The sequence below is a fragment of the Hypomesus nipponensis genome, chromosome 28, assembly GCF_054491055.1.
Source record: "Hypomesus nipponensis isolate SF chromosome 28, ASM5449105v1, whole genome shotgun sequence".
Lineage (NCBI taxonomy): Eukaryota > Metazoa > Chordata > Actinopteri > Osmeriformes > Osmeridae > Hypomesus > Hypomesus nipponensis.
The window spans coordinates 10247197-10260711 of NC_140388.1; positions in this window are offsets into that span (position 1 = coordinate 10247197).

Consider the following 13515-nt stretch of genomic DNA (forward strand, 5'->3'; position numbering starts at 1 on the left):
GAAAACCTAAGAACCCACACTGGCGTGCTAGGTGTCTGTGACGTCCTGCGAAGCAGGGCAGTGAAGTCAAATAAACCAACCTCAACCTTACACTACTTTATCACACAATATTTTATAATATTCGAAACACTGGCGTGCCACGGGCTACCACAGTCATTCAACATCCTGTGCTGATTACGAAAAGCCGCGAGCCAAAATATTAGGGATCTGAAGAGAATCAAAAAGCTCTCGCAGATGATTGGACTCACTCGCTCTCGTTATTCCATCTGGGTTTCCTTCATTTGCTCCATTTTCCACCAGCATCCCTGTTCGCCGGACCTCTGACCTGCTGAAGACAGTGTTGCAGGCCAGCCAGCCAACCAGCCAGCCAGCCAGCCAGCTGTGTTCCAGGGCTGAGATGTGCTTTAAGAGCTGCAGCAGGAAGGTAATGTAGAGCAGCCTGCCAGTGCATGAGGATCCTGAGGCTTGGGGGGAGAGGGGAGGGAGAAGCAGTGGTTAAAAGGCAGGCATCCCTGGCTCAGGCCCAGGGAGTTATCTAGCGTGCAGTGCCATGGAATACAAAATCCACAGGCTACGGTCTGGGCTACGTCTTCCCAAAGACAACGTTTCAGAAGGATCTCCCATTGTCGAGTGCCAAGACGAGCTGGCACCGAAAAAACCTCCTTAAGTCAATTAACATCCAAAATTAAAAAGCGCTTCACAAAGCTGTGTAAGTACATTAGCTAAACAATGGAATGTTGGAATGTTTTCGTCAATTACGCCGTGTTCCACGCCCATACCCGCAGTAGTGTTGTACCATTGGGATCCGAGCACATGGAGGGTCTGGTAAGAATGCAGTCATGTGTGACCTCCAAGACAGAGATGGGACTGTTTTATTTTATTTTTGTATTATCAATTTACCTATTGGTTTGAAAAATAGGCCAATTCCCTTGTTGAAAATGCTTTCATTTTGGCAATTTGTATTGTCACCCAAGTTAGCTGGATAAACTGAATGGGCTTCGTGAGCCTTTGACAAATAGTATCCATTAAGCTGGAATCCTGCAAACCTTAAACTAAAAACATACCTAAAACCAGACCATCATTAGGAAAATGAGGATAGACCTGAACCTGGTCTGTTTGTGAGCTGGCATGACTGATGGCATTACGGCCTAGTCCATTATACACTCTATTTATACACCAGGACACTGAGGAGCAACACCACTTAGAGTCTTCTCTACAATTAGGTTATTAGTGGTTTGGGAGCGCCTCATTTCAAGTCAACAATAGAATCAACTGCACTGTAACATAAGTTCTGTAACATGCCACTGATTTCTCGTATCAGAACTAGGCATCTGCAGTCACAACTTTAAAATCAGGAGTGAGTTTCGAGAAATAGGGAGGGGGAGAAGGGTTTATCCCAGTGGGAGAGCTTTGGACTGCAGCCCAAGAGATCACAGTTTCAACCCCCCCCCCCCCCCCCCCCATGTATGTCTCTTTGGATGAGCGCCTGCTTGAGGAACACACTTTTTATCGTTTACCTTGGAGAATCTTCCAGAAGATGTTGGATGACTGCAGGACGATTCAGACGAGCCGTTCCTCTGGTGCTCCTGAGAGCCGGACAGGCCATGTGTACAGCGAGGACCTTGGCACACAGCCTGAGCAACAGGGCAGAGGAATCCCTCCCGGTTCCTCCTCGTCACCGGGGCATCTTGGCCTCACTTGAGATGGGAGCGAGATATAAAAGATCGCCTTGTGTATTTTTTCATTAGGCTTTTCTTTTGTTACCGAATACATAAATCCATTGTGGCACAATGCAATATGTATCCCTGCTCTCCACCTGCTGAAGCCTCTAATGGCTGCCATGTCCCTCCAGTCAGGGATGATAAGTGACCCCCCAGTGAATGTTAATGATAGTGATCATTCTGAACCAGCCTGCCTCTCCATCTTCCCTCAGAGCCTGTGTGTCACGCGCAGGGTGGCAAGGTTCAAGGGACTAAAAATGAAAACAAACACTCAAGGTAAGAATATAAATAAATAAAGAGTAGCATGGAAGGAAAAAAAAAAAATATGAAAAAAAAAGAGAAAAGGACAACAGAAAGTGCATACGTAACCGGATGCAAGTAAGCTTTTATGTTTCCATGGCCACCGTTCGGGAATGTGTTGAGATTTGTCGCAGACTATTTGGTGGTCTACGTTCACCGTCGACAGATACCCTGCTCTGAGGTGAATTTGTGCATTAATTCACGATGAGACCTCAAATTAAAAGAAAGGAATCGTGCCGAACCAGCAGGTGTTAGGAGCAGGTGGACTTGGCCAAATGTGTCCCCTTCCATGAACACATAAGTCTGGGTCTCGTATCTGGTCATTGCTGTAAATGGCTTTGACAACCCGCACACTAACTGGCCTGACACAAGCCTCACTATGCTAACAAATTCTGACAATATTGAAGGCATGACATGAGATTTAGCCCAGACATTTTCAAATGAATTGTGATCTTAAGATTCTCCTTTCCTCCGCTTGGTATTCATTAACCCTTGCATGGCCCATCATGAGACTGGGTGTAATTGCTCAGGATTAGCCTGTCCACAGCAGAATGCATTTTTAATTGAACTCTTCCAATATCCTACCTGATTGTTTTCAGGAATTGTGGACAGGGTTTGGTTTGCACTTCCATTCAAAATACCCAAAAGTTATGAGTTACTGAATATCTTGCTTTTTGCTTTATGGCACATCATTCTAAATGACGATGAATGATGAAGTAATGGGCTAACCATGCCAGGATAATCTTGATGAATGGGTCTCGAATGACTGTTATACAACAATTAGATCAAACAAAGTAATTTGATTGGACAAGAAGCATTCCCTGACTGCTGAACATTTTAACTACACAGGAATCTCTCCTCTTTACAGGTGTTCTAATAACCATTCAATACATGAACAATCATCATCCATCTCAGATTTTAACAAACTTCACACTGCACAGATGAACATATCTCCACAACAGACTCTATCGTTTATGGTTAACAGATATGGTTTGTGGAAAGCCCCCAAAAAATAGGATATTCATAAGACCATCACATACTCCACCAATGCACCAACAATGTTATTTCTAGTAAAAGCTAACAGGACAGACCTTGTTGTACATAGGTAGAACTTGGGTGGTCCTGGAGGCTTTTCACAAACCATAACAACATTACATGTCATTTTTTGTTTTTAATAAACTATCTCTTAGCAACAACCTCAATTAAAGTAAAGGGAGGGGCGAACCCCCCCCCCCCACACCCCCCTGCTCTTATCCTACAGATCCCCCCCTTTTCATTTCTCCACCTCCTCCCAGCATAACTTTGCCAAAGTCATTTGAAGTTGCCAAATCCAGTCATGCCTGCTTAGCTTGCTGGACTGATTGTGCCAGAAAAGGAAATAAGACACAGATGCATACAAACTCCGGGAGGTGCCAGCAGAGAGACAGCTAATGGCTTCATCCTGACTCTCCCTTTGCAGCTGGGTACAGGTGGGGATCATTAGAGATCTCTCTCCGCTCAAAGTCAATTCTTTACCAGTTGTGACAACCGAAAGGAGGCTAGCATGCTGGGCCCAGTCCAACCAGAGCACCAACACATCACCCCCCCCCCCCACACACATGCATCCATGTGAACCCTCCTCCAGTTCATACCACTGGGCACTACTTACTATCCTAGGCGGGTATCCGTTTGTGTTGGCAGTAGTGGAAGCGATGCAAAGTTTCCCAAACAGACACTCCCCTCCCTCATATCCTGCTGAACGCGTAGTCCCACACCAGACTTTCCTCTGTCAGGCCAAGGCATGTCAGCTAGCTGGAACGGCTAAGCCGGAATGAGAGGCAGAGGGATTGGGAGGGGAGGGGGACATATGCCAACTCATTCCACTCGGCGTGTATCACTGCAGCCAGAGTGGAAGATCTTACAGGCGGATTCGAAAAATATCGAGGTTATTTCATCCCACAGCCTTTTGTATAGTATGGAAAACACTGAAGGTTATTTTGTAAAATAGAAAAATAAAGTTGTGGTAAGTCAAATGTAAAAAAAAACTAACAGCAGCTACAAAAATGAATGGATGAATAAAACAAGCAGATGCCACATTTCTCATTGTGTTTTTCTTCTTTGTGTCCTTAGTCTCTGTCGAAGCGATCCGCTTCATTTCTCGATTGCGGAACTCCAGATGTTTAAATGAGCCACAGAGGTGAAACTGTGACCTCGGCCCTCAGTCTGGCAGACGGAGAATTAAATAAACCTGCAAGGGGCGTTTTCCTGATGTACGGTACACTGATATCAGTGAGCCAGAGGGCTTTACGAGACTTGAAAGCCTTGTTCCTTTGTGTTAGCCTGAGTGACATCTGAGAGGCATATGTGTCTTCAGATGAGAAGAAGCGAGACTCATTACAGCGTATTTGGTTGACATTGAGTGATTCAAGTGTTCCAGGACCATTCAGACAGGCTGATATAAAACACATTAAATGTCTTTCACAGCATTTTTTACCTGACACTGTTCATCGACACTTATCTATTATCTAATGGTCCTGCTCTGCTCGCTGTTTAAAAGCTGAAATAAAACCTGGTTTTCTGTGGAAAGACCGAGGTAAAAGAAACCAAGTGTTTCCTAAAAACAGTCATATATACTATGTCTATGATTTGTGGTGAATATTGTGTGTTCCAATCACATTTTCAGTTGAAGTTGTTAGTTACTAAAATTTATTTAAAGTAGCAACAAAAAAAACAAAAAACATGAGCATGCTGACAGAATTAAAGGTTGATATTCATCCTTTCTAAACACATCAGAAGGGAAAGGAAGTGGTGAGAATGTGAACCGTGACAGAACAATCCAGAACCATGAGGTGCCTCATAACGCTGGTCTCACACTGAGCTGACTGAGGTACCTGGCACCGATCGGAGGTGTGTCCTCCCTAACAAAGAAGGCCCGCTGACTGAAACATGAGGGAGGCATTGGTGTGACGCTCCACCCCACCAAAAGTCCAGTCATGCCTGTGACAGACCCCCGTGACAACAAGAACAGCTGTGTATAACAGTAAGATTATTCGACTCACGTCCATGAAGGCACCAGCTTCATCCGCAGAACAGATCCCTCGGAGATCCCAAAAAGCCAAAGTCGAGCGCGGAAAAGTCCGGTTTCTGCTTCGCGTTGACCTCCCGTTCAGAACCAGCGACTCTCCTTCCTGCTGCAGAGGATTGGAAGAGAGAGTGAAGGAAGGAAGGAGGAAAAGACAGGAAGAGGAGGGGAGAGGGCAGGTGAGCAGAGAGGATGCCAAGCCCAGCGGTCAGAGGGTATGAGAGAGAGAGGGCGGCTGACACCTCCTGCAGAGTGAGGCAGGACTGATAAGACCATCAACACCTCCAGGCCTAAACTGCATCTCAACACAGCCTGGATCCTGGAAACATCTGCAGTAATGGCACAGTGCGTCTAACGCTGCAGTCTGTTGTAAATGGTATCGCATCGAGGAATCAGAGGTTGAGCTTTACAAATGTCCAGTGTTTTCAGACATGTGTGTTGGAAATCTGTGTATTTCAAATCTTTTCCTTTCCCTTTTTTCAAGACCATTTGCCAAGTTCGGAAACCTGGTCTGGCCTTGAACAGCTCCTCTAATTGCATTGCTTTTCAGCCCAGTAAATCTGACTGTGTCACAAGCAGTGCTGGACAAGCATGACATACTGCTTCTACACCAGCCAAACTGGCTCCTCCCAAATTCCTTTGCTTAAAAATCTGAACTGCAATGATGTGATTAATGGTTAAATTAATGAATCGCTAAATGTATGCTAATTGTTTAATTGGTCGCTTGATCTATATAAGATCATTTATGAATTAAATGAGTTGATTTAGAAAGTTTATTGATTGGATGTGACAATGAGTTATTTGGCTGACTACCTGATTTGCAATTTTCCCAATTAATTCACAAAGCTCTTTAAAGAGTGGTTTTGCAGACTGTTTCCTACCCAGGTGATATATCCCTCTTCTGACACAACTGCGCTTATTTATGAAGCTAGACAGCTGATAATGATGTATTAATATTAATGCCTACAGTAAATTTTCATAAAGGATGGCTTTACGGAAATGAGTCCAAGACAATTTGTCATTGTAAGTCAATCGATATTCACATTTCAAGTGCAGATTAAAATGGGGGTCATTAGTAAGGTCACACAAAAGTTCTTTCTTTCTTCAATCCACAGGTATCAAAAGCTTTTCTCAAGCACACCGAGGGCACTGAGTGAACCATTCCTTTAGTTCCAAGATGTTTTAGTTCTTATGAAATGAAGAAAGTGCCCATAACCAAGGATTTCTTTTTTGGTCAGTTGCATGTTTTTATTGCACACTTTCCTGAATGAGCTAATTACAAAGCTCAGCAAATAGAATGACAAACGGCTGCTAAACCCCGCACAAACTCAGAAGTCAGACTGCATTACGGCCCATTTCAATATTTGTTTACAAGGCTCCAGAACTATCAATCTAACAAGATTTTCCCCTGCTCTTATCCTGGCATTGATTTACGGTGGGGTTTTAAGACGCTGTGCTGATAAACGCTGAGAGCTGTTGGCTCCTATCAACTAAACAGAAACCATTGGAACAGAAGGGGGGATCAGGGCCCACAGGGCTGCAGCCCCCACACTCCTCTGTGCTTGGTGGCAGAATCCCAGCTGAACCAGCAGCACCCACGTCCAGCATGACACCCCACATCTGCCCCGTGGCCAGGAGGAACACTCTGACATCTCAGTCTCACCCCTCCCCCCCCCCCCTGACGACATCTGGCCCCTCTGCCCTGGACCAGGACCGGACCAGTCAGCCATGCAGCAGCACTGGCAGAGAAAGGTGTCTCCCACGCTGCAACGCCTCCCCTGAGAGGCCTCAACAAGACCTGCGACCTGACAGAGAAGAGCTCTCATGGAGTACGGCAGTGACTGCATCCCGAAACACACAGTGCCTTCTCGCATTTTGTCACACAATCATGTATTTGTTGTCTCCGTTGCTAACTTGATTGATACACACAGGACAGACGGTGTGATATATTCTGTAAGGATGCGGAAAGGAGACGTTTTTTGGGTATCGTTAGTGAAACTTTGCATCCTTTCATTCTTCTTTTTGGGTTTATTGGGTGTGTGATGTCAGGGATGTTCCGTCTGCTTAGGAGGATCACTTTGATGTCATTCAATCACACCACTATGCATTCCTCACCAGTACAGAAGCTGAGAGGAGTACCTGTGGTAACAAGCAACAAAACAGATGTTCAAGGATACGGTGTGTGTGTGTGTGTGAGAGAGAGAGAGAGAGAGAGAGAGAGAGAGAGAGAGAGAGAGAGAGAGAGAGAGATTAGTAAAAAGCCCCATAAAAGAAAAAATAAATTTGGGCATTTCTTTTTTCCCCATCGGATAGATTATCAAAATGAATTCCAGATTTTGTCAAATTCCAAACTGCCAAAAATTCTACTCTCCGACACATTCATCTTCTTCTTTGTCTTGTCTCTCACCGTCTGTTGGTTCTGGCATTCATCAGTGGCATCACAGCCTCGGCCGTCACAGAAATGAAAACCAGAAGTGTCTGGAGGTGCAGACTAAAAGGTTAGCATACACTTAGAGACACATCTCGTCTCTACTAACCAGTCAAAAGCACAGCATCTAGTATTGCACAGGTACCACAGTGCAGAAAAAACACATCCTTGACTAATACGGTAAAATACGTGAGGATGAGGGCAGATACACCAAACATTTGATGCTACGATATCAGACACTGCAAAGGTTGCCAGAGAAAACCATTGGTGGTGGAGGGAGTTGGAGGTCTGGAGGTCTGGAGGGGGGGGCTGGGCCATTTCAGCTTGGCTTTTTGTGGTTTTCTCAGAGGTGATAAATGGCAAAGGGTAGTGCCAGTAGCGCTGCCTGTACAAGTAGCTTATTCTGCGCTGCCAAATGTGATTTATGACAAACAGGGGACGGGGGCACTCTCTGACTTCACCATTTGCCATTTGGACTTCCGTACCTTTCTGTACTGTTTAAGGAGGGGTTAGGAGTTTCCCACTGATCCAGCAACTGCACTTAAAGCCGGCCTACAGCAACAGGCCTACGTGTGTACTGTAACAGCAGCCCAGCTTGGTTTACTACTATACAGTATGAGCAAACAGGAAAGATAGTTCATCATTTCCAAGTGGGAGTAAGAATTCTACTTACTTTAGTACTCTAAAAAAGTACTTTTGGATAAATATAGCGTGGCATCAGATCCCCCTGATTAAAGTTTTATGAATAGAATGTAAATGAGTTTGATAATAACATTTAAGATGTAGGTGTAGTAGTTTGTTAATTACAGTTGTTACCGAGCCCACCATGACAGTGTGTCTGGTGACCTGGTCAACATTTCCTGAGTACCCTTTGAATCATTTAACGCTGATGCACAAAATCTCCCATTTCACATAATTTCCACCTGTCAGTAGGGTGGTCAAATTGGTTTCCTCCTCACTAATATGTTTTTTTTTCCCCCCGCATCTCCAAACTCCAAACATGAACATGGAGATAAAAGACCGTAAGGAGAGCATGACTTCGGTGGTAATTATCAGATTTGTGCTGTCAGAGAAGTTGATTATCCCCTCTCTCATCTGACAACATGACCCAGACCCTTACAAACAAGGCCAGCTGTATTTGTGAGGTCCACCGAAGGGCACCTACGTTCTTAATCAGCCTGTCATAACAGAAGCTCACCTCAAAACTATGTGGCTAAACATTTCCATGTGTGGATCACATTTTGACTCCAAAAGCAACATTAGCTGCTTTGGTCTGATATTCACATTCCAAACAGATTTTTGAAAGTGCAACTCAATAACTTTAAGGATTTGTTCAACATTTGTGGAGACTTAAATGACTTTGTGATATAAATGCAGACATATCACAATTATTACTTTTTTACAATTAAACTAATATTCATTCACTAGGCCTTCAAAAATTCTGAAATTTAGGAAAAAACGGTTCAATGGAGCTGAAAACATTTACAATGCTTTGTTTTCCACTCCACAGGAATCAATAACTGAAAGAGTTTATACATAATACACTCCAATCTATAATGGCAATGCAGAATCAATACTAATGATGCAGATTCTGTACCCATTGATTCCAGTCAAGCATTTTTATTGTTCAGACACACTTTCGAGCACCCTTGTCCTCTTAAATAATATTCATATTATAAAATCAATGCTGTTAAAATGTTCTTGGAGGGTTCCAACACCACAAGGATGAATTACACGTAGCCGAAACTCTATTAATTTCAGCGGTACATGGCGTCATATTCAGATTTAATAGAAAGTTTTTAATGAAGCACATTGGAAAGGAATCTCTCTTGCCTTAACAGTATGATGGATAGCTGGGAAAGGTTAGCAACTGCTCATTAGCACTCTCTTAAATTACGAAAGTACTTACAGCATTTCTCTTTTTTTTTTTGCCTTACATTTCTTCCCCTTTTAAATAAGATAAATAATATTGAGAGGAGTGGATACTGAATCTGGTCCCAGCGTAATTAGACACACTGATGGGGTGAGTGAGGTCTCCAGGGATGGAGTTAGAAGATGTTTTAGGAGATCGGAAGACTGATTTGTATTAAACCTTGGCCTTGCATAAACCTTGCTCTGCAAAAAGGAAACTCTGAGCAAGTTATACATGCTGGAAAACTCTCAAAGGGGTTTAGGTGCTAGGTGTCGTCGATGTGCTGCATCTACACATTCCACTGTGAGCACAGAACTGTATATCACCTAGCTCAGCATTGAGGTAAGGTACTGATGTAACACACTGAAATAGTTTGATTCATGCATATCTCTATCGGCATTTAGGGTTTTTATTTCAGTTGAGAAACTACTATTGGACAAAAGACATGAATTAACTTTACATGCAGGAGGTATACAGCTCATGAAATCTATTTGTGGCCCTGCACGTTTTTGCATTAATTACTGCTTGACAGCTACGTACAAGTCTAAGGGGTTAAGATATGGAGAGGGGAGAGGGAGATTGAGGGTAAGAGAGTGTCTGGTAAAAATAGAGGTCACAGTCAGGTGTTCCTCATTTTGCTGAGTGCTTCAGAAACCAGACCCACCGGGGATGTGGGTATATGGGGCACGCGCTGCTAAAACACCGCCACGCCAACTCGTGATCACAACTTGATCCGTGCTCTGTTGAAGGCTCACGCCTGCGGAAGCCAGCCTCCCCCAGCCTCCCCCTGCCTCCCCCAGCCTCCCCCTGCCTCCCCCTGCCTCCCCCAGCCTCCCCCTGCCTCCCCCTGCCTCCCCCAGCCTCCCCCTGCCTCCCCCTGCCTCCCGCAGGCGTACAGCACGCCAGCCCGTGCTTAAAAGGTAACGCTATAAAATATAGATACAGTGAAGACAGATGTTTACGTAGAGAGCCCGCATTAAGACAACATGGTCGCCCCCCTTCCCCCTTCTCCCAAACCCCCCCCCCCCCTCTCCCTCGTCACCGCAGAGGCCGATTGCAACAGCTCCGAGGGGAGAGGGTGAAATAAGACGCCCTCTGGCTATGTCTGTGAGCAGATCATTAGGGCATCTCTTTAACTTCCCTCCCGTGACGATCTATTGCTCTCCTCCCCTGTCAGGGAATCATTATAGCCTGATCATTAGTGACACCATCACATGCCCATCACTCAGGCTGGTGCCATATCGGCAGATGAACAGCCCCTGCCCCCGATACACAAATCTGGAGGCTCCAGACTGCGAGCATGAAGGAATGTTCCGGAATGTTCCGGAATGTTCCGTTGGCACAGCGATGACGGAAGGGGCAGCGCAGTCAGACATGCTCGACGCTGCCCCGTTATTTATTTCGTGAATGGGACGTGCTTCCCAGTAAGGGAATGTGGATTTATACCTCCTCTGAGTTGAAGTTTAATTAAACATTAGGATGGGCGATGAATCATTTCATTGAGGAATTCGTTAAACACGTCAGATCATTCCTCCCAAAACTTGGATATTCAGGAGATGAGAGGTTGACAAAAAAGTGTAGGAACAGATCTTGAGAGAGATACAGTCAGGTCTAGCTGGTGTTTATCTGTGTGTCTGTCATGCTGTATGACAGGAGGATATTGTGTTTTTGTATGTATTAATTGTACCAAAGGATGTTTATATGCAGCATATCATAATAATTTGTATGGCTTGGTGCTATTCACTGTACAACATTTTCAAACAACATAATGGTTTAGGTATTTCTTCAAAAACTTGCCATCATCATAATATGATCTACAGTATGATGATTAATTAACTGTCTTGAATGACTGAATCAACTAACAATAACCTAATGCAACTCTTATCAATTGCATTTCTATCTTAATAGCTGACTTCACTTAGCACAAGTGCCTGCGTGGCAGAGCACCATGCCATTTTTCAATTAAAAGGTCCAGATGTTTTTTGAGGCTTCACTAGACACAAGCAGTTATGAGAAATGCTTTATCTGCATTGTAATAATCCCAACAACACAAGCTCCAGGCTGCATTTACATACTCATGTTTAATTCCAGACCTTTTTTTTTTACTAACGTACCACTTAATTATACTGAACGCAAGACAACACCAGACCCTCCTTAGTCCAGGAGTCTCTGTGTGAGGTAGCTGCACCAAGGTGTCTGCATCACAATATACTGATCTGCCATTGCACACTCTGATATTCAAGACCGTGTATATTCTCAATAAGTTGTTTTCAGGTGTGTTTCCATCTCTTGATGGGGCTCCACTGTCGTAATGCACTTTCTTTTTCACCGTGGCGAGCCATATAAACTGGGTTAAAGCTGACTGCCATTCTGAGTACATGGAAAACCACTTCCCACACAAATAAACAGACATCCATGGTTATGTAAAGGTCTCGAGCAACGTTTCGCTGAGAGGGCAGAGAGGGAGCCAGCGGCCTTGTGCAAGTCAAACAACCGAAACCAACCAAGCGTGCATTCTGGCTCCCTCCTCAGAAAACAGAGACATGGGAGGGAAACAAGGACCAGGAGAAGGTTGAGACAAGGAGAGGGAGAGACCAGGAGAGGGAGAGACCAGGACATGGAGAATGGAGAGATGAAGTGAGCTTCCATTGAAGATGGAGAGTCAGGGAAAGGGAGTCAGGTGGCTGAGCACTTAGGGAATCGGTCTAGTAATCAGAAGGTTGCCGGATCGATTCCCGTCCGTGCCAAATGACGTTGTGTCCTTTGGCAAGGCACTTCACCCTACTTGCCTCGGGGGAATGTCCCTGTACTTATTGCCCTGCCACACCTGTACCTACAGTGTACCTACTACATTGTACCTACTACAGTATACCTACAGTGTACCTACTACAGTGTACCTACAGTGTACCTACTACAGTGTACCTACAGTGTAGCTACTACAGTGTACCTATAGTGGACCTACAGTGTACCTACTACAGTGTACCTATAGTGGACCTATAGTGCGGTACACAATTGAAAATGAGCTGAGCAGGAACATCTGCATGTGTGGAAGCACCTCTGCAAACAGCAGCAAAACAAGTTTACTTTTTAGAGAGTATTTTTTTAAGACAGTGGGGTATTTCCCCATCCTTGCATAGTAGCCTTCGGTTATTGTTGTCACTAATAGATCTTCCCACACAGATTTCAGCTCCTCAGTAAATGAGTCCAAAAGTCTTTTACACCAAAACAATGACTAATGCTGCACTTAATCTGGGATCCTCTCAACCCCCATGAAAGATCTCACACCTGCGTTTGGAATGACACTGATTCATTGGGCCCTCTCCCTGCCTTGCATTCATCATGTTCCTGACCACATCAATCTTGATGGACTGAAACCACATTACTGTTATTCACGCACATCCTCACCAAAGTACTATTTCTTATTAATTAGAGCAGGTCATTCAGTTTGCATTTTTTGAGCAGTTCATAGGTGAACTATGTAGCAAGGAGATATTTGATCAAATGTTGAATTAACATTCTGATGTATGTGTAAATAATAAATATTAATGGACAATTCAACATCAGTTACCGTTAATAACATCTTATTAACATCTTAGGGAAATTTGAAGTGGAGTCTCTCAGTGTTTTAAAAACCGTTTCAGACAAATGTATCCCCTGATCTCTTCATGCCTACCATTTAAAAACAGACAAGATTAGTTAATGTTATATATCTTCCAAATAAACACATTTTTCACTACTAATCAAGACACGTCAAGTATAGGAGGAGAAGTTGAAGATAAGAACAAACTGTGTCGTCATTCATTGGGATGCTTGACTTCTGTAACAAACTGTATAGTGAAACACACAAGGAGGGGCAAAGAGGAAGTTGTCTTCACTAATAGGTGGTGGGAATCATTTGTAATATATTGTTAATGCTGACACACCAAATAGATTGGCAGGGCCTTAAGTTATTGGGAACTTTGCCAGGCCTTTCAGGCTCCACGCTTTAAAATACATCACCATGTCACTCCTTTAATGTAACATAATCTATTAGGCGCATGGCAAACTAACAAGAATATTTTTAAATGATGGGTTTTATGGCTTTGTGTTGGTG